Here is a 7,255-nt window from a genome sequence, read left to right as displayed (position 1 = left end):
TTTACCTGAATATTTTGATTCTTTAATGAACATGTCAGTGCCATCAGAATGATAAGTCCTTGTGTCACTGTGTATGGATAATAAAGTCAAATTGCTCAGTCATGTTGTCAATATAATCGTGTACTCTGGAGGGATGTTCTATGGCTACAGTTTTGATGACAATTATTGTAAATTGTAGGTTACACCTTAGTGTTTGTGTGAGTTTGATTGCAAGAGACTGGACAAGATTCACATTTACGCTTTTACTGTTTGTACTGTAATTTGTTGACAGACCATGTCATTGCGATACAGAAAGGAAAAGACAGGACTGCATAGCACAAAGAAAAAAACAAAAAGTAGAAATGTGAACATAGGACAATCTCCTTAGGGAAAACTGTACATGCAGTGCTGTAGGAATTACAGTGCACATTTCACATTCCTGTCCTTTGGGCCACAAATTCTCGTCCAATTCGCGTCCAATTTACATGTTAAGTCAATGTGAACGCAGCATTACAGTGTCTTATCCAGCCTGTGCAGGCATCTGCTGTGATGTCATCACATGCTGCATCCATGGCAGCCAGAAGGGCTGGTGATCATATACTTTCCACCTCAATGCTGAGAAAAATTCCTCAATTGGGTTAAGGAATGGAGAGTAGGGTGAGAGGAACTACATCAGCATCCTGTTGTGGTCTGAAAACCATTGCCTGATGATGTTGGAGACAATGGAAACTGACATTGTCCCAAACTATCACGTACTTTGGCAGGTCATCTCCAATCTGACCCTCTCTCTTGTTCAGGGATGAGATCCCTGTAGAGAGTGTCTAAAAAAGTGACAAGACGCTCTGTATTGTATGGCCCAATAATGGGAATATGCATTAGCACACCATTGTCAGAGACAGTGATGGAGTATTTTATCCATCTTATATAAAACAACTGTAGAATTAGTTTGCTTGCTATAAAAGCTAGAAGTGTTTTGAGGCCTCTTGACCTATGTAACTGTAAGGGTCAGATGTGTCTGAGAAGTTAACTTGGCCACTGAGCATATTTTGTTGGTAATTTTCCACCAGACAACAGGTGGCTGTGAAATGAATAAGATCACTATTAAGGGTGTCATGTGAAGGCTTCTTGCCTCCGGGGAGTGTTGGCTGTTTTGATACAATGTTTCATTTGGCCCATGGGAAAAGGGTTGACCATCAAATTGGCAGAAGCCCCATGAGAAATTAAGTCAAAAGATGTACAGTAGCTAGAAGTTGGTCACCCTTACTAAGAAAATTGTACCTGTAATTATATTGGTGAAATGACTATGGTAGAAAGGTTGGGGAGTACATGGGAAAGAGGTGTGGGAGGAGAACCCCCGTAAATGAGATCATGGAAAATATCTGTAGGGGTGGATCTCACACTGTAACAGATAAGAAAAATGTATAAAAACTGTGCCTCAGCTAAGAGTGATTCAGATGTGGAGCTGGCATCTTACTTTGTTGCTTGACAATTTAAATACGAGTTAAATACTTCTGAGACCTGGAAGGAGTCGAAGGACTGAAGGGACACAGAGACATCGAATTTGCCATGACATAATTGGCGAGCCCTAAGCCAGGAGCCAGGAAGAGGTCAGAGTGGAACTGCGGTGGGCATGCTGGCATGAGGCTTCACAAAACAAAGGTGCTCCTCCCACACCTCTTTCCCATGTACTCCCTGACCTTTCTACCATCAATAATAAAGCCTGTGGCAAAAAAACCTGGTGCGAGTATATTAAATGATTTCCGGCCTATCGCAATCACTTCCATACTATGTAAACTATGGAGCGAGTCTTGGCTAACCATCTAACTTCAACTGTGGCCTTGAGGTTAGATCCACTTCAGTTTGCATATAAGAGTAACAGAGGCACAGATGATGCTGTACTAACCCTGCTAAACACAGTTACAAAATATCTTATGAATTCTAAAGCATATGTTGGGATTTTATTTGTGGATTTCACATCAGCTTTTAATCCAATGAAGACACACATTCTCTTAAAAAGGCTTGTTGATCTTGATGTTAATACAGGGTAAGTTTTTTTTATATTCTTTTTATTAAACATTTTAATTATTACAAACAAAAAACATATTAAAACAAAAACACAGCACAGGAAATAATTAACATATCTATGAACATGTGAACAATTTACATACAGCATTTCGTCATTCATTCTCCCATTTTTTTAAACAGGTGTGTTTTACCATTGAGACAATACCTCAATCTTTCTAGAGTTACAACTTCAGATATCATAGATTTCCACATCTGAGTAGAGGGGGCATCACTACCAACCCATTTGAACATTATAGCCTTTCGAGCCAACATTAGGAGAAACTGAACAATCTCTTTGTGAGCTCTCAGAGGGTCAGGTATAAGCCCCAGTAGGCACATGAGTGGGCTGAGTGGAGCTGTCTGTCCTATCACCAAACTGATTTCACTGCATACTGCCTGCCAGAATACCTCAATGTTCTTGCACTCCCAAAGACAGTGATATCTGGTGCCCTTAGCTGAATTACATTTAGGACAATTCGGAGAAACACCTGGGGTATACTTACTGTATATATAAGGTGATATGTAAACATTATGTAGAATATTTAACTGCATTTCTTTGTATCTATTACAGATTGATATTCTAGAAGGTAGTCTTACTATTTCCTCCCACGACTATACAGGGTAAGTTTTATGGATTTAGAAACTTTCTTTCCTGCCGTCCACAGAGGGTCTGTGTCAGAGGTATTATGTCAGACGTCTTTACTTTAAGCACAGGTTGCCCACAAGGCAAGGCAATTTTATTTGTATAGCACATTTCATACACAATGGTAATTCAAAGTGCTTTACATAAAAAAAGAATAATAAAAATAGAACATAAGGAATAGAAATAACAGTAAAAACAGAGAATTTTGCTATCTGGATGGAAGAGCTAGGAAGTCTTAGGGAGTTTGTTGTTGTTGTTGTCCATCAGAGTGGATCTAAACAAATCTATCCATCAGAGCGGATCAGAATGGATCTTCCTCACATGACAGGACTGCTACCTGTTAAGGCACTTCAACTGATAAACACAGTTTCAATCTCCCCTTTTGCCAAGACACCTCAAACTGCACCACACAGCCATAATCCCCCTTCCGGAGATATCTTATCTATGCAGCGCAGTTCAAATTTCCCCTTTGGAAATTTCCCCCTTGGGAAAGTGTCCTGACTGTAATCCAGAGATATCTTAACCATGTATTACAGCTTAAATTTCCCCATGGTTTGTCCCCTTATCCAAATTTACCAAATTTTAACCTAATCACTTTCTTCCTAATTCTCCCAGCTCTTTCAACCAGACAGCAATATTTAAAATGCATTAAAAGTCAGAATAACAAGATGATACATAAAAGACATAAATGATAATGTCCGAGGGCGGCCATTGCGGGTCAATGTCCGAGGGCGGCCATTGTGGGTCAATGTCTGAAGGCAGCCATTGTGAGTCTGGAGCCTTGGTGGGCTCTGGCAACCCCGAAACCCCACCCAGGAGATCCCCACCCACAGGTACTGGGCCCCCCCCAAAAAAAATACTTGGGGAGTTTTAGGGTAGGTTCAACTGGAGTGGAAGCATGGGCTGGAGTGGGCTCGTGGGTGCCGGCAGTGGGCTCATGACAGGCTGGAGCGGTTGGTTCAGCGGCAACTGAAGCGGCGGCGGCGGCGGCTGGAGCGGAGGGCTCGGCAGCGGCGGCGGCTGGAGCACAGGGCTCGGCGGAGATTGTAGATACTGGCTTTGCAGAGACTGGAGATACTGACTCGGCAGAGACTGGAGATACTGGCTCGTTGGCAGCTAGTGGAGATACTGGCTCGTTGGCAGCTACTGGAGGGAGGGAGGGAGGAGCCAAGGGGAAACCTGGAGCAGGAGGAGCCAGATGTTGGTCCAGAGACCAACCATGACAAGGCCCCAGGGTGGAGTCGCACGTGGGAGAAGCCGTGGTGGTGTCGACCTGGTGGCAGACAACACCCTGGGGATGACCAACGTAGACGTAGCTAGCGATGGAGACCTTGATGTAGCCGATTATCTGAAGAGCCCACTCGCAGCCAATGGTACAGGAGACCGAGATGGACCCATGGCGACAAGCATCTGAGGTGGAGATGGACATCCAAAGAACAGAGGTTGAGCCGGTGGGAACGAGGATGTAGGCGGAGCTGGAGGGAAGGAGGAGCCAGACGGAGCCGTAGGTGCAGGCAGGTGGACGACTGACTAAGGCGGAGCCGGAAAGACAAGGGAGCCCGGAGAAGCCATATGGCCGATGGTGTCCGGTGGAGCCGAGGAAGGGAGGAGCCATGGTGGAACCGGAGTCTCGTTGGTCCGAGGTGGAGCAGGGGGCACAGAAGCTTGAGGTGGAGACAGGGGACACTCTGTGTGAGATGGAGCTGGTGGACTGAAGACAGTAGGCATCTGGCATAATGAAGAAGAAGGGCTGAAGGACAGCAGCGATGGTGGGGCTAAGGAACTGGTTGGACGAGGAGGCAGGAGAGGGAGGCTGGGCGGGAACTCGGGAAACACAAGGGACACTGGAGATACAGGGGAGTTGGGAATAACCTCTCCAAAAAAGTCTACTACATAGGGAGTGCAGCAGTCAGTAGTCCTTCTTTCTCTCACACGCTCCTGTTTCTCCTGGCGTTAAATACTCTCTCCACACCAATTACTGAAACGAGACAGGTGTTCGTTATTTGCGCTTAACCCTCTTACTCACCGCACGCCTCCCGCATCTCTCTCCCGCTGCAGACTTCGCCAAACCACGCCCCCCTTGCCACAATCACCCTTAAACAAATCCTTCAGTTCTTCTAAATAATGGCCAGAGCTCAACAAACTCACATCAACAGCGGTGGTGGTGTGGGTGGGGCTTTCCTCCCAGCCCTCGAGCTCCACAATCACTCCTTCAGCGACGACTGTGTAACAACTCTAACACTGTTACCTTTAAATGTTGTTTTTTTCCGCGCCATTAGGGGGCGCTAACCATTTTTTTAGATGGGTATTTAGCCAGGTACTATACCTGAGGAAGTAGGCAAGCATTGGGATGGAGGAAGGTCCTATGAGGTCCTATGATTGAGGAATTTGTTTCCTTTTGGTCAGTCAGTAAGTAGGGTTGGTTTTTCATGCATTGTATGTTTTTGGTGATTTGAATTTAATGTGTAATTGTATGGTGTATGTATTGATCACTGAGACAGTCAAACATGCTAATTGTTAATGTGTCTTTTGTTTAGATGGACCTTTATTTTTATGCTTTCTTTCTTATGAAGAAAGTAGGTGAAAAGGTTTGTTTCCACTGCCTGCTTGGTTGGTCGCTGGACTTATGAACACTTGGGGCGATTTACACAAACACAAGAACCGATGGATTTTATATGCAGAAGAGAGGATGATTCGGTTTTGCATCAAGTTTGATTTGCTTCTGTCAACTTTGGATAATTGAACATTGCTTTCTGAAAGAGATGACTTTTGCATGGACATTACGATTTCAGCCATTACCAAACATTGTTGGCTTCATTACCAGTACCATTTTTATTTCTGGTCCATACTACCTACCGTTGAACATTTTTTCGTTATGTTTTTTTTTACTTCTTTTTCATATTGGCTATTAGGGGTGGGCGATATCTCGATATTTAAGATATATCGAGATATTTTTTAGACACGATATGGATTTTGACATATCGTATATATCGATATATGGTTTATATTTAATTCTGATTATGACACTTTGCTTGTTTGCCTTCTCTGTGCTGTGCTCGCGCCCGCTCGCTCGCCCCGCCTCCTTGCTTTTGTTTCCCCTTCCCTCGCGTGTTGTCTCATTGAACATGGCGGCGTCCGCAACCAGCCCGGAGGATACAGAACTCGTGTCAAAAAAAAGGACAACTGGCTCCATTATATGGAGATACTTCGGTTTTAAGGTGTCGGACGAACAGCAGACAGATGTCTACTGCCGTGAGTGCCGAAAGTTGGTGCCAACCAAAGCTTCTAGCACCACCAACCTTTTCCACCATTTACAGACAAGGTACAGCTCGCATATGAGGAGTGCACCAGACTAAGGACCCACTAGGTCTGGCAACACTCCACACACTACAAACACTACACAGATAACACTCCAAAAATCTTTAACGGAGAGTGTAGACTATGAAAGAAAGAGCGCAAGATGGTGTAGCATCACCGAGTCCGTTGCATTTCATATAGCGGTGGACATGGCACCCATTTCTGTCGTTGAACAACGTGGCTTTATACGCATGCTAAAAACACTTGATCCAAGATACAGTTTACCTAGTCGGCATTACTTTGCGAGACAAGAACTCCCGCGACTGTACAATACGGAGAGAGAGCGGCTTGCTGCTGATTTGGAGAAGGTTACTTACTATGCCCTGACTACAGACATGTGGAGCAGCAGGACATGCGAGCCCTATATGTGCATCACCATATATTATATTTTGGACTGGAAGATTAAAAGCGCATGTCTTCAAACTACTTATTTCCCACAAGATCACACGGGTGAAAATATCGCAGAGGCCCTCAGAGACGTAACAACAACCTGGATGTTAAATCCAAATGGACCTGTGGCCATTACCACTGACAATGGAACAAATATCGTCTGCGCAGTCCAAAACAACAACTGGCAGAGGATGCAAAGTTTTGGTCACAGACTACATTTGGCGATTGGTGAGTGCAATATACCTGGTCTTACATGGGCGTGCGTGCGTGCGTGCGTGCGTGCGTGTGTGTGTGTGTCTGTCTGTCTTTGTGCACTTGTAGGTTAGTCTGCTTGGGACTGCCTGGGTGTGAAATGTTTGATTGGGTGGAAGGGAGTGTGGAAAATAGTCTGTTTAAAAAAAAAAAAAAACGGTGTATTGCAGAATAATTAAAAAGTACAATGTCAAAATAATAATTTTATTACAAATTAAAAAGAAACTATACATATATACTTATACAGTGACATAATTAAGAGATAATTCATGACTTTAGCTATTAAACTACATTTAAAAACAATTTATTTCATTTTTGCTTTTACTGTGTTACAGGTCATGGAATGCAAGACCCTCGTATCACACGGGCCATTTCTCTTTGCAAGAAAACTGTGAGCACATTCTCCTACAGCTGGAAAAAGCGGAGGGAGCTGGCCGAAGTGCAGGCACAGATGAATTTACCAGCTCATCAGCTCAGTACGGAGTCAACCACACGATGGGGATCACGTCTACAAATGGTAGAACGCATCCTTGAGCAGGAAAGGGCTCTTGCCAAAGTCCTGTCTGCTGA

Source organism: Megalobrama amblycephala, linkage group LG1, assembly GCF_018812025.1.
Source record: "Megalobrama amblycephala isolate DHTTF-2021 linkage group LG1, ASM1881202v1, whole genome shotgun sequence".
Classification (NCBI taxonomy): Eukaryota; Metazoa; Chordata; class Actinopteri; order Cypriniformes; family Xenocyprididae; genus Megalobrama; species Megalobrama amblycephala.
The sequence above is the reverse complement of the archived record's forward strand: the minus strand, read 5'-3'. Positions refer to the sequence as shown.